Source organism: Mustelus asterias, chromosome 12, assembly GCF_964213995.1.
Source record: "Mustelus asterias chromosome 12, sMusAst1.hap1.1, whole genome shotgun sequence".
In the NCBI taxonomy this organism is placed as follows: Eukaryota; Metazoa; Chordata; class Chondrichthyes; order Carcharhiniformes; family Triakidae; genus Mustelus; species Mustelus asterias.
Window position 1 is genome coordinate 99,847,002 of NC_135812.1, and position 19,504 is coordinate 99,866,505.

At 42.6% G+C, this 19,504-nt stretch overlaps 1 protein-coding gene across 3 annotated transcripts in view; it reads left to right on the top strand.

Moving 5' to 3' along the window:
• The window catches only part of rptor (regulatory associated protein of MTOR, complex 1), a 440,065-nt gene that overhangs the window by 180,980 nt on the left and 239,581 nt on the right, over positions 1 to 19,504 (top strand). The gene's annotated exons all lie outside the window — the stretch shown is intronic.

The window sequence follows — 19,504 nt, forward strand, 5'->3', positions numbered from 1 at the left end:
CTTTGTCTTTAGAAATTTGATGCATTATGGACAATTAACAAATAAAGGAGAGGCGGTGGTGTAATGGTACTGTCACTGGACTAGTAATCCAGTAGACCCAGGGTAATGCTCTGGGGACCAGAGTTCAAATCCCACCATGGCAGATGGTGAAATTTGACATTCAATAAAAAATTGAAATTAAAAATCTGATGATGACCATGAAGCCATTGTCAATTGTTGTAAAAACCCATCTGTTTCACTCATGTCCTTTAGGGAAAGAAATCTGTCATCCTTACCTGGGCTGGCCTACATGACCCACATCAATGTGGTTGACTCTCAAATGCCCTCTGAAATGGAGGTCAGTGAGGGAAAGGCAATAAATGCTGGCCCAGCCAGTGATGCCCACATCCCGTAAAATGAATTTTTAAAAAAATACTGCCCAGGTTTCTCCAGTCTTTCTCTGAATGGAGACCAGGCTTGTGGTTGTCTTCTACACTGCTCATGTCCTGTAGCTCACTGGGCAGAATTTAAAAAAGTAATTTAGCTGTGGTTTGCCAGTGAAATATTGTTTTATTAAGATTTTCACAGGCTTGCATTCAATTGTTTTGACGACATGATTCAACATTCTATTGACTTGGTTGATTACAGCTCTGTATTAGTCCAACATTTTGTGCACTGACTCCTTTAAAACTCATCATTTTTAATTTGATCCTTGCCTGTTTCCACTTGTGTTGTCCATTTTTTCCACCCACTGTAACAGTACTTATCTGTGATGACACTGTGTCTGCGTAAGTACAAGTCCACCTGCACGCACAACATTTTGGAGGCCCTTGAACCAAGTGACGATTGCAGGATTTATCTACAGAGATTTAATTATTGACTGAAATGCGTTTAAAGAATCTGCCCAGGGCAATTACAGGGTTAGCTTTGTGTTTGCCAGGCCAGAAAGATTCTGTCAAGAAAAGTGAGCTGAGTTTACATGACTTAATGACTGAATTTTGCAGTCATCAGCAAAGCGATGGTGCTCACCGCAAACCCTGAAGGAATCTGTGCATTGCATTTCACCTCTCCTAATCATTTCATTCTGGCATCCTTGATGGGGCATTTCTAGAGTCCAGCAGCAGCGCTGTCATCAAACAGGCTAAACAAGCAATCACACTGAGGAATTATTTGAGGGAGAGAAAGCCAGGAAGTTACAAAGGGTTAAGGGAGAAGTTGATGTATCATTAGTTATGGAATTTTTATTATCATATGGGGAAATTGACATTCCACAGGCATAGTAGTAATTTTTCAGAGTCACAGGTTGTTTACCAATTATGCGTTGTACTCCATAAATCATCCAGTTACCCTTCATGCAAGAAGTTGCAGTGATTTTAAGAGTTCTTGCAGCAAGATGGGCAATGTTAAAAGTGCAAGTTCACGTCCAGTCAGTTGATTACTAAGATTTCCATCTGTGAAGAATTCAACAATGGACCTTGTGGAAGATGAAGGAATCACTCTCAGCTGTCTATGGATTTCCGTATTTAACTGCAGACGAACATACAAATTAGGAACAGGAGTAGGCCATTCGGTCCTTCGAGCCTGCTCCGCCATTCAATAAGATCTGACTGCAACCTCCTGCCTCCTCCGGTAGCCTTTCAACACCTTGTTCCTGGTATGAGTCTGGTTAACCTTCTCTGAGCTGCCTCCTTAAATAAGGAGACGAGTACAACACACACTACTCCAAATGTGGTCTCACCAGCGTCCAGGACAAGTGAAGCATAACCTCCCTACTTTTACATTCAATTCCCTTAGCAATAAACAACAATATTGTATGAGGTTTCCTATGTACTTGCTGTACCAGCGTGCTAGCCTTTTGTGCTTCATGCAGTCGGACACCCAAATTCCTCTGAATCTGAGCTCTGTAATTGCGCCTCGTTTAGATCAGTGGTTCCCAAACTTTTTCCACTGGGCCGCACTTTCGGAATAAAAATTTGCTCGCGCCACACCAAATTTGTTATTGATAAGAAATGCGTTCAAAAACAACTCCGAGCAGTGCTTGATTCATAACATAGAACACAACTACTTTATAATATGATCATGGGACATCCAGAAAGTATAAAACAATGCTTGTTTAAACCATGTCCTTGAATCTTCTCGCCGCACCAGTGTGGCACGCCGCACCCTTTGGGAACCACTGGTTTAGATAATACTGTTAGTTTTTTTATTCTTCCCTGTTTAAATAGACAATTTACCACATTGCTGACTCACTTTCCTACCGATCCTTGTATCAGCATATTTATCAACCATTGCCATTAATCCCTTCATCCAAGTTATTTATATAAATTGTAAACAATTGAGGTCCCCTGTGGCACACCACTCATTACATCCTGCCAGCTGGAAAAAAATACATTTGTGGCTACCTTCTGCTTCCTATTAGCTAGCCAATCTTTTATCCATGTCAATATGTTACCCCCTATACCATGAGGTTTATTTTCTGCAATATCCTTTGATGGCACCTTTTCAAATGCCTTCTGGAAATCAAAGTACGGTACACCCTCAACATGCATGACTTTTTCCAGGAACTCCACTAAATTGGTTAAACATGATTCCCTTTCACAAAACTATGCTGGTTCTGTTTGATTGCCTTGAATTTCTCAAAGTGTCTGGCCATAATGTCTATTCTCGATGACAGATGTTAAGCTCACTGGCCAATAGTTTTCTTCTCTCTCTCTCTCTCTATGTACCTGTCTATCTCTCTCTCCTTGAATAAGGCCTTATAATTGCTATTTTCCAATCTAATTACACTTTTCCTGAATCCAGGGAATTTTGGAAAATTAAAACCAACACATCGACGATCTCCAAAGCCAAAAGAGAAAATGCTGGAAAATCGCAGCAGGTCTGGCAGCATCTGTGAGGAGAGAAAAGAGCTGACGTTTCTCTCCTTACGGATGCTTTTGGTTTCAGATTTCATCATCCGCAGTAATTTATTTTCATCTCACTGCCCGCTTCTTTTTAAGACCCTGGGATGCAGTCCATCAGGACCTGGGGATTTAATGCCCACAACTCCAACAATTTACCAAGTACCACTTCCCTGGTAATTGTAAAATCCCTGATTTCCCCCTCCCTTCCAATTTCTGGTTTACTGTTACTTCTGTGATGTTAGTTGTATTCCCTATAATTAAGAATGATACAAAATACTGGTTCAATTCATCTGCCTCTCCTTATTTTCCATTATTAATTCCCAAGATCACTTTCTATAGGATGAATGCTCACTTTGTGAACCCTTTTCTTCATTAAGTATCAATAGAAACCCTTACTATCCATCTTTATTTTTCTAGTTATCTTTATCTCATATTCTAACTTTTCCCTCCTTATAAATCTTTGTCATTCTTTGCTTTTTTATATACATTCTGTCCAACCTTCTGAACTGCCATTCATCTTTGTGCAATTGTGCCCTTTATCTTTAAGTTTGGTACTGTCTTTAACTTTTTTAGTTGAACACAATGCCGGGTCCTTCCTTGGAATTTTTCTTCCTTGTTGGAATGTACCCATTTGGTTTATCCTGAAATATTCCTTTAAATATCTGCTACTGCATCTCTGTTGACCTATCTCTTAACCTCATTTGCCAGCTCATTTTAGCTAGCTCTGCCTTCATTCACACACAATTGCCTTGATTTGATTTCAAAATACTGGTCTTGGACCCACTCTTCTCTCCCTCAAACTGAACGTAAAATTCAATCATATTATGATCACTGTTGCCCAAGGATGCCTTCATTATGAGGTTATCAATTAATCCCATCTTGTTGCATACTACCATGTCTAGTATGGCTGGCTCCAGAATGTGTTGTTCTAAGAAATTAATCTGAAAACATTCAATGAACTTCTCAGATAAAAATAAAATACTGCAGATGCTGGAATCTGAAACAAAAAGAGAAATCGGAGCAGATCTGACAGCATTTGTGGAGAGAGAATAGAGTTAACATTTTGAGTCAGGATGACCCTTCTCCTAACTTGAAACATTGGCTCTATTCTCTCTCCACGGATGCTGTCAGACTTGCTGAGATTTTGCAGCAATTTCTGGCTATGAACTCCTCATCTAGGCTACCTTTGCGCACGTTAATACAGCAGAGGATGTCGGTTTTGCTGCCACCACAATTACAGAAGCTATGCCGTTAATATGTAAAATTGTGTTAGTGGGAGAAAATTTTTGACGTGTCAATTTACAATTCAGTCGGCTACCGTGAACACGTAGCTTTTCAAGGAGCTGATTTACAACAGTCCATCAAGAAAATCTCTGGCCGTGGGTTATTTTATGTTGAATCTTTCCTTGGATAATTTAACAGCAACATGTTTATCATTGAATATGGAATATTCCTTTTTTAAGAAAAGCAACACAGTGAATTTCGTGCCTGGGTTTGCAGCAGCAGATTGTTTGTAATTGGTGTGAATGATGTAACTGCTAACAATTATTTATAGTTCTTACCCTGCATAATGTCATTTGTGAAACTTTATGTTTAAGCAAGGTTTGATCATCTTTGGTTATCCGTGTTCCCAAGCATTCACTCCTCTTGCCTTTCTGATAGGAATATTACAGAGAATCAACTGCAGTAATAGACAACTTATCAAATGATGGAAAATGTTTTACAAAGTGGCTAATGAGGGATTGTTCTCCCCTACAAACTTCGTCTCTGAGCATCTTTAGGAATAAACATTTATAAGTTTTAATTCTTGCAAGGTTGAACAAGATTACGTAGATTGACTTAGAATTGATCATTCATTTTTTAATACATTTGGTCTTGCGTTTCACATTTCAAGTTCACACTTTTTTAAAACCCACCTCTGCAACAAGGTTTTTATGCTCACCTGTCCTAATACTGCCTCATATAACTGGGTGCCAAGTTCTGTTTGACAACAGGGTGGCATGGTGGTTGGCACAGCTACCACACAGTGCCAGTGACCTGGTTCTGGCCTCAGGCAACTGTCTGTGTGGAGTTTGCACGTTCTCCTCGTTTCTGTGTGGGTTTCCTTCGGGCGTTCCGGTATCCTCCCACAGTCTAAAGATGCGCAGGTTAGTCGGATTGGCCATGCTCAGTTGCCTCTTAGTGTCCAAAGATATGTCGGTTAGCTATGGTAAGTGTGTGGGGGGGTACTCTTTTGGAGAGCCGGTGCTGACACAATGGGCCAAATGGTGACCACCTGCACTGTATGGAATCTATGGTTCTAATCATGCTCTTGTGAAGTGCCTTGGGACATTTTACAACATTAAAGTTGTCCTTGTATGATACTGTTCAATGTGTGGGTTTTCTGACTTGTTGGCTACCTACAGGAAGAAGTCTCACAACACCAGGTTAAAGTCCAACAAGTTTATTTGGTAGCACAAGCCACTAGCTTTCGGAGCGCTGCCCCTTCATTAGGTGAGTGGGAGTTCTGTTCACAAACAGGGCATATATAGACACAAACTCAATTTACAAAATAATGGTTGGAATGCGAGTCTTTACAGGTAATCAAGTCTTAAAGGTACAGACAATGTGAGTGGAGAGAGGGTTAAGCACAGGTTAAAGAGATGTGTATTGTCTCCAGCCAGGACAGTTAGTGAGATTTTGCAAGCCCAGGCAAGTCGTGGGGGTTACAGATAGTGTGACATGAACCCAAGATCCCGGTTGAGGCCGTCCTCGTGTGCGGAACTTGGCTACCAGTCTCTGCTCAGCGACTCTGCGCTGTCGTGTGTCGTGAAGGCCGCCTTGGAGAACGTTTACTCAAAGATCAGAGGCCGAATGCCCGTGACCGCTGAAGTGCTCCCCAACAGGAAGAGAACACTCTTGCCTGGTGATTGTCGAGCGGTGTTCATTCATCCGTTGTCGTAGCGTCTGCATGGTCTCCCGATGCAGGATAGAACTCCCATTCACCTGATGAAGGGGCAGCGCTCTGAAAGCTAGTGGCTTGTGCTACCAAATAAACCTGTTGGACTTTAACCTGGTGTTTTGAGACTGTGTTTACCCCTGTCCAACGCCGGCATCTCCACATCACGGCTACCTACAGGAATGCAGTCCATCTGGTTAATCCAATTAAATTCTTATGGGACTGATGGTAGCCATTTTTATTTTGTATTTGTTCTGGGAACAATATTTGTAGAATCAGTACTTTTATTTGCTTTAATAGACTATGTACTGAATGTCGATTTGCAGGATAAGTTATGAAGTTAATCTCTTGTTGCACGCTTGGCTTCCTAAGCTGATAATTGTAACCATTGATCTTCTGGTTCTGCAAAACATTTTACTATATTGACATTCTTTGTTATTTAAGAAAACACGGAATGTTCTATCCTCTTTCTCGTGGAACATACCTACATTCTTGAGTTTAGAAGAATGTAAGATGAATTTCAGTGAAATGTATAAATTTCTTAAGGGTAATTCCTGAGAGGCAGTTTCCATAGCCTGGAGCGCCTGAAACTACCGGATCACATTCTAAAAATAAGGCATTAGCCATTCAGGACTGAGATGAGAAATATCTTCACTCAGGATTGCATATCTTTGGAATTCGTTACCCTAGTTGTTGATTATATTGGGCACTGCAAATGTTAAAGGCCTTGTAAACATCCCGGTAATAATTCTGAAGATGTGCTCCAGAACCAGCCAGGCTCCTAGCCAATCTGTTCCAGTACATCTACAACACTGGCATCTACCTGGCAATGTGGAAAATTAGCCAGGTATGTCCTATCCACCAAAAAGGAGGACAAGTCCAATCTGGCCAATTACTGTCCAGTAATCACTTCTCGATTATTGGCAAAGTAATGGAAAGTGTAGTAGTGCTATCATGTGGCACTGACACAGCAGTAACCTTACTGGCGCTTGGTTTGGCTTTAGTCAGGGATAATCCAGCTAACCGACACATCTTTGAACACTAAGGGGCAATTTTTGCATTGAACCTAACCTGCACCTATTTACACTGTGGGAGGAAACCGGAGGAAACCCACACAGTAACGAGAACGTGCAAACTCCACACGGTCACCCGAGGCCGTAACCGGGTTCCCTGACGCTGTGTGGCAGCGATGCTAACCACCATGCCACCCTGTTGTTAAACAGAATTTGGCACCAAGCCATATGAGGTCTGGATAGGGTAGACTCTCAGAGGCTATTTCCAAGGGCTGAAATGGTTGCTACGAGAGGAGACAGGTTTAAGGTGCTGGGGGGTAGGTACAGAGGAGATGTCAGGGGTAAGTTTTTCACTCAGAGGGTGGTGGGTGAGTGGAATCGGCTGACGTCGGTGGTGGTGGAGGCAAACTCGTTGGGGTCTTTTAAGAGACTTCTGGATGAGTACATGGGATTTAATGGGATTGAGGGCTATAGATAGGCCTAGAGGTAGGGATATGATCAGCGCAACTTGTGGGCCGAAGGGCCTGTTTGTGCTGTGGCTTTCTATGTTCTATGAGGTGGTATTAGATCAGGTGAGCATAAAAACCTTGTAGAGGTGGATTTTAAAAAGTGGGAACTTGAAATGTGAAAAGCAAGGCCAAATGTTTTAAAAGTGCTGAGTGTGACTGCCATTGACATTAATATAGCATTTGTCTATCTGGGGCATTAAGGAACTCTGGCAAAATTGAATCGGGGAAAACATTGCTTTGGTTGGAGTCATACAGAGCACAAAGGAAGGTGGTTGTGATTATGTGAGGCCAATCATCTGAGTTCCAAGACATCACTGCTGGACTTACTCAGGATAGTATCCAGCCAATTCATAAGATTAGCTTTGACAAAGGGTCACCTGGACTCAAAACATCAGTTCTTTTCTCTCCTTACAGATGCTGCCAGACCTGCTGAGATTTTCCAGCATTTTCTCTTTTTTGATTTCAGATCCCAGCATCTGCAGTCATTTGCTTTTACCATAAGATCAGTGTTAGTTGTATTATTGATGGATAATTGATTATTGATGGGTAATGTATACTTTATGGTTTATAACCGACTGCAATTTGCCTGTTAATCCATGTTTCACGTGTGTTGATCCAGCGTTTTAGAGTATAGGTTGTTACCCAAGATGGTGCTTAGCCTTTGTTTTTTTGACTCTTCTATAGTAAAGACTCTTTTGTTTTAAATCATGGAATCTATGCCTTGATTATTTCAGTAAATAACTGGGATTTTGGATTCCATTTTTAAAAAGATCACTTGTCGCGATTGAGATCATAACTTTGTGCTGAACATTTGCACAAAAAGAACCTGTTAAGTTACTTAATTTGGCTGTTTGTGAGCTATCTTTAGTTTGTCGAGGTGTTTGAGAAATGCTTGCTGGTCACAAAGCAAGACCCTTCATAGGTACTGGAGAACGGGATGCATTGTTTAACCTCCGTGCCGATTTTAGCTCCTGTTTAAACACTGATTATTACTAACGGATTATCAAGTCTATTTTATGTACCAGAGTATGGATTTGTTTTGTTGTTGTTGCAATTACCCAGTTGAAGGCGACGCAGTTCTCTTTAATGGGCTCATTTGCAATTGTAATGGATTCTTGGATGATCTTGTGCTTTGACAGTTACTTTTTAATAAGGTAATATATTTACTCTGTACTGCAGGGGCCGCTTTCTATTAATATCACGTGCCATTTGAGTTGCAGATTCCACTGGTGAAGACTGCAATAGCGCAGCCCGTGGGGGGTTCAGAATTTCATTGATAGAAACATCTGGATTTCTGTATTTAACTGCTGATTTGGACAGCAGAGATAACTGTCAATTTAACCATGTAATAATATAAAAGCCCTTGACCATTATTAATACAGCAGAATGCAGGCCATTATGTAACGTGTAGAAACCATATTTGACATTTCTGAATTTTTATTTGTTGAGATATTTTTAGTGAAATACATGCTTTACAGTGAAATTGACATTGCAGCTCATCAACACTGTTTATATCTTTTCATAGGAGTCACTGAGAATCCCTCCCAGTCATTATTTAAGCTAATTAAGGCCTTGCTGAACCTAGCTGATTTTGAAAGCTCGTAAATATATACCTTCAACACTTGTGCACATTTCTCCAATTAAATAATGACCACAATTGTATAATTAGTCATTTGGTCCCAATTGGAGTCCCATTATCGAAATGTAAAATACTGCAGATGCGTGAAAGCTGAGGGGAAAAGAATTGACTGAAAATGTTGGAAATGCTCCACAGATAAGTTTATTTATTAATGTCACCAGTAGGCTTACATTAATGCTGCAATGAAGTTACTGTGAATATTCCCTAGTCGCCACGTTCAGGTACACTGAGGGAGAATTTAGCATGGCCAATGCACCTAACCAGCACGTCTTTCGGGCTGTGGGAGCAAACCGGAGCACCTGGAGGAAACCCACGCAGACACGGGGAGAACGTGCAGACGCCACATGGACCCAAGCTAGGAATTGAACCCGGGACTCTGAGGCTTTTTCCTAGGGTGGAAATGGCTGCTACGAGAGGACACAGGTTTAAGGTGCTGGGGGGTAGGTGCAGGGGAGATGTTAGGGGGAAGTTTTTCACACAGAGGGTGGTGGGCAAGTGGAATCGGCTGCCGTCAGTGGTGGTGGAGGCAAACTCAATAGGGTCTTTTAAGAGACTCCTGGATGAGTACATGGGACTTAATCGGATGGAGGGTTATAGGTAGGCCTAAAAGGTAGGGATACGTTCGGCACAACTTGTGGGGCCGAAGGGCCTATTTTGTGCTGTAGTTTTCTATGTTTCTATGAATCTGGCGTTGTGAGGCAGCAGTGCTAACCACTGTGTCACCCTATGAAGGGTGGCACGCTATTAAGATATAATATATCGTTGACATTGAACAATGTGCTGGACATCCACTGCATTACATTGGTGCCTTCTAAGTATTACACATGTGTGAAATAGGATCAAAGCATGTTCATGTGATGATCTGAAAGGCCTTTGGCTAACCTGTACAGGACATTACCTCAACTCTTTCCTCCTGAAATAGTATGCATGCAAAACCGTTATTAATACTTCTGAGGAAAGTGTGTGTGCGTTGTCGCTAATAGCAGGTCTTCTGCAGCATAGGAATGTTACCCATGCTGACATTTTAGTGCAGTTCTTGGGAAGTGTTATATTTTCAGAATCACCCTCTTTCAGCTGAGACAATGAACAGATGCTCCATTCAGGTACATACGAAAGACCCATGTCGTTCTTTAAGGAAGAATAGGGAGTTCTATGGCCAACAGTCTTCCCTTAACCAAGCCAGGAAAGAGCCCAGGTGACTTGTCTCATTTACTGCTTGTTTGATCTTGCTGTGAGCAAATTGGATGCCAAATCTGTCGGCAGAGCCATAGCGAAGTAAAGTTTATTTATTAGTCACAAGCAAGGTTTACATTAACACTGCAATGAAGTTACTGTGAAATTCCCCTAGTCACCACATTCCGGCGCCTGTTCAGGTCAGTGCACCTAACCAGCACGTCTTTCTGACTGTGGGAGGAAACCGGAGCACCCGGAGGAAACCCACACAGACATGGGAAGAACGTGCAAACTCCACACAAGTCACCAGTCGGAGCAAAGATGGGCTGGAAAAAAAGCTCTGCACAGACAGTGACTCAAGCCGGGAATCGAACCCGGGTCCCTGGCGCTGTGAGGCAGCAGTGCTAACCACTGTGCCACCGTGCCAGCAAGATAAGGCAGCATCTGCTGAGAAAGAAACTGAATTAACATTTCAAATTGATGGCCTTCCATTAGAACTGATGTCTTGAATTGTGGTGACCCCGGATGTCCTGGGTTTTGATTCTGGCCTGCACTGAACTAGCAATCGTGGTGGTGGTAACAGGGATATTGCAATGATTTTTGGCATTCTTGGGTTGGGGATGACCGATTAGTAGAGTGCTACTGCCCCTAATTAATTGAGTGAAGATTGAATACAAGGGCAACATACTGCGGATGTTGGAAAGCCGAAATAAAAATAGAAAACACTGGAAATACTCAAAATGGCAGTTGTCTCTGGAGAGAGAAAATTTGCCTAAACTCTCAGTTATTAAGGACATGAAGGAGTTGCCATGTGGCTCCAGTACAGGGATCGATGCTGAAGGGAGAGGTGAAAGTTTAATGGTAACATGTAACACTAAACCACAAACTGTTAATGCACAAGGATAATAGAAACTGAAACCTCTGTTCCCTTACTGTCTGTAGCTGGTATGGTTTTGAAAAGGGAGACTTCAGTGTTTCGTAACTCCAGAGTGTGAGAGGGAGAGGCTGCCTCTGTCTCAGTCACTTTTTTTCACTGTCTCTCTCTGTCGCTGCCTCTCTCTTTGTCACTCGCTGCCTCTCTCTTTGTCGCTGTCTGCCTCTCTCTTTGTCGCTCGCGCTCCCTCTGGCGCTCGCGCTCCCTCTGGCGCTCGCGCTCCCTCTGGCGCTCGCGCTCCCTCTGGCGCTCGCGCTCCCTCTGGCGCGCTCGCGCTCTGTCGCGCGCTCGCTCTGTCGCGCGCTCGCTCTGTCGCGGTTGCTGTCTCTGCCGGAACTGAACTGCACTGGAGACTGCAGGGAGTTTTTTGATGCCGGTCCCAAGCAACTCTGGTGATCAGGGACCTCAGCATAATTGTCATGGGCAGGTGTTTAAATTGTTCTTTCTAATTCCTGTGTGCCATCTCTTTCCAGCGCTAGTCGGAAGTTATAGCACATGATTAACAACAACCTGGAATATTGTTTTCAGGCATTCGCCTCAAGGGTTAGAGACAGTTGTAGTCTTGGTTTCTGAATGCCCCATTCAATCCAGGAAATACCTTTGTGGCTGGTTTCAGGAGATGGGTCGTGACACTGCTAGTCTGGAAGGTGTCCTTTTGAGATAGTGTGGCAGTTTTTGATTCCACGGTCAAGCGACCCTCAGTGGCGGTCTTATACAGCCCATCTTTGTCCATTTGAAACGAAAAGTCAATTCCGGAAGATTCCTACACCCAGAACTATGCTGAGTATAGTTTATGTTTTGATAGTTATGGATATAACGTGCCTTTACTGTGGGCATGACAAAACACTTTTACGTTACCAATTATGAAGGCATTCTGTAGATGCAATTTGTTTTCTCTTTTTAGAACTTTAAAGCTACTCATGGAGGCTGCCATTCCTTGTGTTAAGAGCTAATTTGTGGCTTGTTCTGAAGCTTTGTTATCTCCTGTGGATTATATGTAATTTTAATGCAAGTACAATTTTTAAGCTCACTTTCTGTGCTGAACAGTTAATAAATACCCTGTAACATCTGTCAGTGATACTCTGGGACTGATCATTAGTCTGGGACTGTTCACTGCAATCTCTACAAACGTGGCTTGTGTCATTCTGCCAACTTCATCCCCCCCCCATTCCCATTGCCATACCTGCCTCCTGACTGCTTGTGAAGTTAGGAAGTCAGGTTTACTATTACTTACTGTGCATTAACACAGTGACATGATGTGCATCAAAAGTAACATTCAGATTTGTTGGTTATATTTCTGAGTTGCTAAATGCTTTGTCGGAACCACATTATTTATTGTTTTGAATTTGCAGATAGGCAATTGGCAATATTGGCAAAGTTTCATTCTTTGTGTTAATTCACATTCAGTAGAACATGCTAAATAACTTTGTAAATCCAGATATCATTGCATTTAGTTTCTAGTTCAAATCTTTTACTGTTAAATGTACAGATAACAATTATGTGGATAATTAATGGGATTTCTTTGCCATTGTAATGAGTTTAGCAATTTGAGCTAAGTGTAATTGGTAAGCAGTAAACAGATTAATTGGTAATCTGTTGATCTTTATTGTATACTGTCCATTTCCCACCACTTTACATGTTGAACTATTTGCAAATGGATCAGTTGTGTAAAAATATTCTGGTATTAAATTGCTAATTCAGTAATTCCGGTTGAAGTAAAATCAATAGCAGTCATGAAAGGATTCTTCTTACCGTCATAACTAGTGATGCTTGAGCAAGACTTGTGCTATTTAAAGCCAGTCATCTGGGAATTCTTAAGTAGGAAGCTAAGGAATTTCCTTAATCATTACATTACTGAGATGGAAACGCTGTGAATAGAGCAGGTTCGTTCGTACCATGAATGGAGCATTTTGCTATCGAAGGCTCAGACTGAACCACCTGTGCATTTACTAATGCTTATTTCAATTTTCTTGCATTTGAACATGAGCACGTAAGGAGCAGGAGTAGGCCTCGAGTCTGCTCCGCCATTCAATAAGATCATGGCCGATCTTTTCGTGGACTCAGCTCCACTTACCCACCCGCTGACCATAACCCTTAATTCCTTTACTGTTCAAAAATTTATCTATCCTTGCCTTAAAAACATTCAAATAGGTAGCCTCAACTACTTCACTGGGCAGGGACTTTCACAGATTCACAACCTTCTGGGTGAAGAGGTTCCTCCTCAGTTCAATCCTAAATCTGCTCCCCCTTATTTTGAGACTATGCCCCTTAGTTCTAGTTTCACCCGCCATTGGAAACAACCTCCCTGCTTCTATCTTATCTATTCCCTTCATAATCTTATAGGTTTCTATAAGATCCCCCCTCGTTCTTCTAAATTCCAATGAGTATAATCCCAAACTACTCAGTCTCTCCTCATAAGCCAACTCTCTCAACTCTTGAAATTAACCTAGTGAATCTCCTCTGCACTCCCTCCAGCACTAATATATCCTTTCTCAAGTAAGGAGGCCAAAACCGTACACAGTGTGGCCTCACCGGTACCTTATACAGCTGCAACATAACCTCCTTGTTTTTAAACTCCATTCCTCTAGCAATGAAGGACAAAATTTCATTTGCCTTCTTAATTACCTGCTGCAACTACAAACCAACTTTTTGCGATTCATGCACAAGGACACTCGGGTCTCTGCTGCAATTTTTTGCCATTTAAATAATAGTCCATTTTGCTATTATTCCTGCCAAAATGGATGACCTCACATTTACCAACATTGTACTTCATCTGCCAGACCCTTGCCCACTCACTTAAACTATCTATATCCCTTTGCAGACTTTCAGTGTCCTCTGCACACTTTGCTTTAACACTCATCTTAGTGTCATCTGCGAAGTTTGACACACTACACTTGATCACCAACTCCAATACAGCTATATAAATTGTAAACAATTGCAGTCCCAACACTGATCCCTGAGGCACACCACTAGTCACTGATTGCCAACCAGAAAAACACCCACTTATCCCCGCTCTTTGCTTTCTATTAGTTAACCAATCCTCTATCCATGCTAATGTGTTACCCGTAACGTGTGCACCTTTATCTTATGCAACAGCCTTTTGTGCAGCACCTTGTCGAGTGCCTTCTGGAAATCCAGATACACCACATCCACTGGTTCCCCATTGTCCACCACGCTTGTAATGTCCTCAAAGAATTCCAGTAAATCAGTTAAACATGACCTGCCTTTCATGAACCAATGCTGCGTCTGCTCAATGGGCCAACTTCTATCCAGATGTCTCACTATTTCTTAGAACATAGAACATAGAAAAACTACAGCACAAACAGGCCCTTCGGCACAAGTTGTGCCGAACACATCCCTACCTTCTAGACCTACCTATAACCCTCCATTCTATTAAACTCCATGTATTCATCCAGGAGTCCCTTAAAAGACCCTATTGAGTTTGCCTCCACCACCACTGACGGCAGCCGATTCCACTCGCCCACCACCCTCTGTGTGAAAAACTTACCCCCAACATCTCCCCTGTACCTACCCCCCAGCACTCTAAACCTGTGTCCTCTCGTAGCAGACATTTCCACCCTGGGAAAAAGCCTCTGAGAGTCCACCCGATCTATGCCTCTCAACATCTTATATACCTCTATTAGGTCTCCTCTCATCCTACGTCTCTCCAAAGAGAAAAGACCAAGCTCCCTCAGCCTATCCTCATAAGGCATGCCACTCAATCCAGGCAACATCCTTGTAAATCTCCTCTGCACCCTTTCAATCTTTTCCACATCCTGCCTATAGTGAGGCGACCAGAACTGAGCACAGTACTCCAAGTGGGGTCTGATGAGGGTCTTATATAGCTGCATCATTATCCCCGGACTCCTAAACTCAACCCCTTGATTGATAAAGGCCAGCACACTATACGCCTTCTTAACCACCACCTCCACCTGCGGGGCCGATTTCAAAGTACTATGGACCCGGACCCCAAGGTCCTTCTGATCCTCTACAGTACTAAGAGTCTTTCCCTTAATATTGTACTCCTTCATCCCATTTGACCTAGCAAAATGGACCACGGCGCATTTATCTGGGTTGAAGTCCATCTGCCACTTGTCCGCCCAGTCTTGCATCCTATCTATGTCCCTCTGTAACTTCTGACATCCCTCCAGACTATCCACAACCCCACCAACCTTCGTGTCGTCGGCAAACTTACCAACCCATCCCTCCGCTTCCTCATCCAGGTCATTTATGAAAATGACAAACAGCAAGGGTCCCAGAACAGATCCCTGGGGCACACCACTGGTGACCGACCTCCAATTAGAAAAAGACCCATCTATACCCACTCTCTGCCTCCTTTGGGCAAGCCAGTTCGGGATCCACCGGGCAGACGCCCCTTGGATCCCATGCCCTCTCACTTTTTCTAGAAGCCTTGCATGGAGGACCTTATCGAACAGCTTGCTAAAATCCATATAAACCACATCTACCGCCTTCCCTTCGTCAATGTGTCTTCCTTGATAGATTTAAGCAGTGTCCCCACTACAGAAGTTAAGCTAACCGGCCTATAGTCACCTGTCTTTTGTCTACCTCCTTTTTCAAACAGTGGCGTCACATTTGCTGTTTTCCAATCTGCCGGAACCATCCCAGAGTCCAGTGAATTTTGGTAAATTACCATGAGCGCATTTGCTATTTCCCTCGCCACCTCTTTTAGTACCCTGGGATGCATTCCATCAGGACCAGGAGACTTGTCTGCCTTTCTTTTGAACTTTTGTCTCCTTTGATTTTTGCTGTAACATGTTTGAATTAGTATGCAAGTCAGTGCTTGACAGTGAGAGACTGCTGCAATTAAAATAAATTTGAACAGATTCCAGCACAAAAACGAGCCACTCAGCCCAACAAATCCATGCTGTTTATCCTCCTTTTGTGGAGGTGCTATAAAATAATTTGTACCTTTTTTATGGGGCCAATTTTCATATTGATGTACCTGGCACAGTAAAGTGTGCATTCATGATTGCTTATTTCCCTGCATTTGCTGAATGTAAACAAGAATTCTGTTGTTTTATAGTTAAGCTGGGAAGGAGGAAAGGGAGAAAAGTCATCAATTCCTTTTCAGGACCCAATCTAACTTTTCTATCCCTTTTTTCAATGCAAACTCATGCTTCTGATCTTTATGTCATGAATTGATTCAATTCCCTTTTGAATCCTACAGCGAAGTCAATATTTGCTTTATTCTGTGGTAGACTATTCGATAAGTCAGCAATCCAAATCCTAACACTGAAGCGCTCCTTTCATTTATCTTGTGGTTTTCTCTTTTTCTCCTGTGATTGTCCTCCCATCTTGCCCTTGCTGTTCCTTTTCCAAAAATCTGGCTTCTGCTGTGATAATGCAAAGACAACACAAGTTTTCTGGTCGTTTGTTCCAGTCGCTATTCTTTATACACGAGCCTGGCATTGAATGTGAGCATTGTATGATTGTCAAGAGCATCACAACCAAGTTTTATTTATTTGCTTATAACCAAGGACGTCCATAATTTGAGTGATGGGAGATCTGAATAAATTAACTCTCTCTCCTTATCAACCCCGGCCAATTGCGACACGATGAAGGCAAATGTCTCATCCATCATGACCGGGGCTGAGGCCATTTGAGGGCACTCAAACTGGAACCTCGTTTAGGGCCTTTTAGGATAATTACTCTTCGCTTCATACCAGATAATGTATGTAGTCCCTGAGCCATCTGGGGAAATTTTCTTTTTCTTTTGGTTGTCCTATTATTCAGAAGCGTCACAATATGCAATACAAACAAAGCAGCCACTGTGATGAGGAAGTGGGGAGGTGGTGCAATCCTCAGGATAACTCCTTGCTTCATGCATAATACCTGTCTATATTTGGCACGGTGGCACAGTGGTTAGCACTGCTGCCTCACAGCACCAGGGACCTGGGTTCAATTCCAGCCTCGGGTGACTGACTGTCTGGAGTTGGCGCGTTTCTCCCCGTGTTTCCATGCGTTTCCTCTGGGTGCTCGGTTTCCGTGCAGGTTAGGTTGATCGGCCATGCTAAATTGACCCTTGGTGTCAGGGGAATTAGCGGGGTAAATACAATTCCAGCATTCACAGTATTTTGATTACAGCAAAAATCAAGGGAGACAAAAGATCAAAATAAAGGTAGACAAGTGTCCTGGTCCTGATGGAATGCATTCCAGGGTACTAAAAGAGGTGGCAAGGGAAAGAGCAAATGCGATCGTGGTAATTAGCTGGACTCTGGGATGGTTCCAGCAGATTGGAAAACAGCAAATGTGATGCCACTGTTTAAAAAAGAAGGTAGACAAAAGACAGGTAACTATAGGCCGCTTAGCTTAACTTCTGTAGTGGGGAAACCGCTTAAATCTATCAAGGAAGAAATAGTGAGCCATCTGGATAGAAATTGTCCCATTGAGTAGACGCAGCATCGGTTCATGAAAAGCAGGTCATGTTTCAGGAGGCTACAGGGATAGGGCCTGGGTGGGATTGTCGTTGGTGCAGACTCGATGGGTCGAATGGTCTCCTTCTGCACTGTCGGGATTCTATGACTCACCTGTCTATATAAAGTTTCCTTTAAAACCACACAGCTTAGATGCCCCCAGCCTGAGCTGAGCTGACTGACTTTAATCAATGCAGTTGTTTTGGCCCTTCAGGTAGTCTGGCAGCTGCTTGATTCAGGAGAGAAATAATTGGCCAGCGAGACTCCTCTCTGGCTTGCTGCCAGTTTCCTGCGCTGGAAAGCAAGCTTGTGGATGCTGATTGAGGACAGGATCCTCTGTCTAGAGTTAGATAATTGGCCCACATGCACTATCTTACCATACACAATGGTCACTTGACAGTTCAGAAGATGTGCCAACGCCCAAGGAACTGCCTTCAGATGGACACAATCCGCAAGAATGCTTCGCTTTAGTGAGAAAAATTCACCTGATAAAATGATTTAAAATATAAATCAGTTCTTAGAAAATGACAATGGAAGTTGTATAGCAGTTTATACTGGCCCATGTCGTCAACATATATATTCGGCTGCCATTTCTGTGAAACTGCCCAATTTACATTCAGGTTCCATATCATTTTTTTAACATTGTCTAAACTCCTAAACTCTCATAGCTTTTAATTGTGAACTATACCTTTGCAATGCTTGATTGCAGTTGCGATGTCTAAAATGACATCGGTGAGATAAGCTGCAATTCGATATTGTTTTAGGGTGATATTTGAGTGAAATATTAGTTAGTTCATTTCCGCTTGCTCTTTCAGGCAGTTGTCCCCTCAGCCATTGAAAAGGACAGCCAGAACCTTTGTCAGATCTTCTGACATTGCACTCCTCCACTTTCATGCTAAATTATCAACCTTGTTCAAGCATTCAAAAGCTTGTGTGTTGCATTACATTCACAGCCTTGTAGCCCAGAGATGCTTGCTGGCAGCTGCAAAAGCTGGCAGTAAATACTGATAGCAGCAAAAGGGGCAGGACTACTTCATTTGTGTTAATAACTCTGCCATGCAACGCGATGCTACCAAAACTTACGTTGCTGCAAAGTAAATAAGGCACAAAACTCCATGTAAATACTTGCCTGCGATTGTTTACAAGATTTGATAGTGTCTGCTCAATGTGGTGAAGTCCCGTGCAGCCTTACTACACACACTGCATGACAAAAGAGCTGGACGAGCTCCAGGATATAGGTTCAGGAGCGCTAGAAGCAGGCCACCACATTAATAAATTGCCTCTAGCTAAATCAAAATACTGTGAATGCTGGAATTCAGAAATAGAAAGAAAAATTGATGGAAGATTTGATTTTGGAAGTTGATTTGATTTATTATTGTCACATGTATTGAGATACAGTGAGAAGTATTGTTTCTTGCGTGCTGTGCAGACAAAGCATACCATTTGTAGAGTATACAGAGGAGGAAAGGCGAGGGTGCAGAATGTAGTGTTACAGTTATAGCTAGGGTGTAGAGAAAGAGCAACTTAAATAAGATAGGTCCATTCAAAAGTCCGATGGCAGTAGGGAAGAAGCTGTTCTTGGGTCAGTTGGTACGTGATCCCAGACTTTTGTATATTTTTCCCGACAGAAGAGAGTATGTCCAGGGTGCGTGGGACCCTTAATTATGCTGGCTGCTTTGCCGAGGCAGCGGGATACGCAGACAAAGTCAATGGATGGGAGGCTGGTTTGCGTGATGGACTGGGCTACGTTCACAACTCTTTGTAGTTTCTGCCGTCTGGGTCAGAGCAGGATCCATACTGAGCTGTGATACACCCAGAAAGGATGATGTCTATGCTGCATCTGTAAAAATTGGTGAGAATTGTAGCAGACATACCGAATGTCCAAATAATAGGAATTTTGAATAATATGCATCTAGGTTTGATCTGCTCTATTTTGTCAGAATATGCAATCAACCTTCCTATGCCAGGAACTCCAATCTACC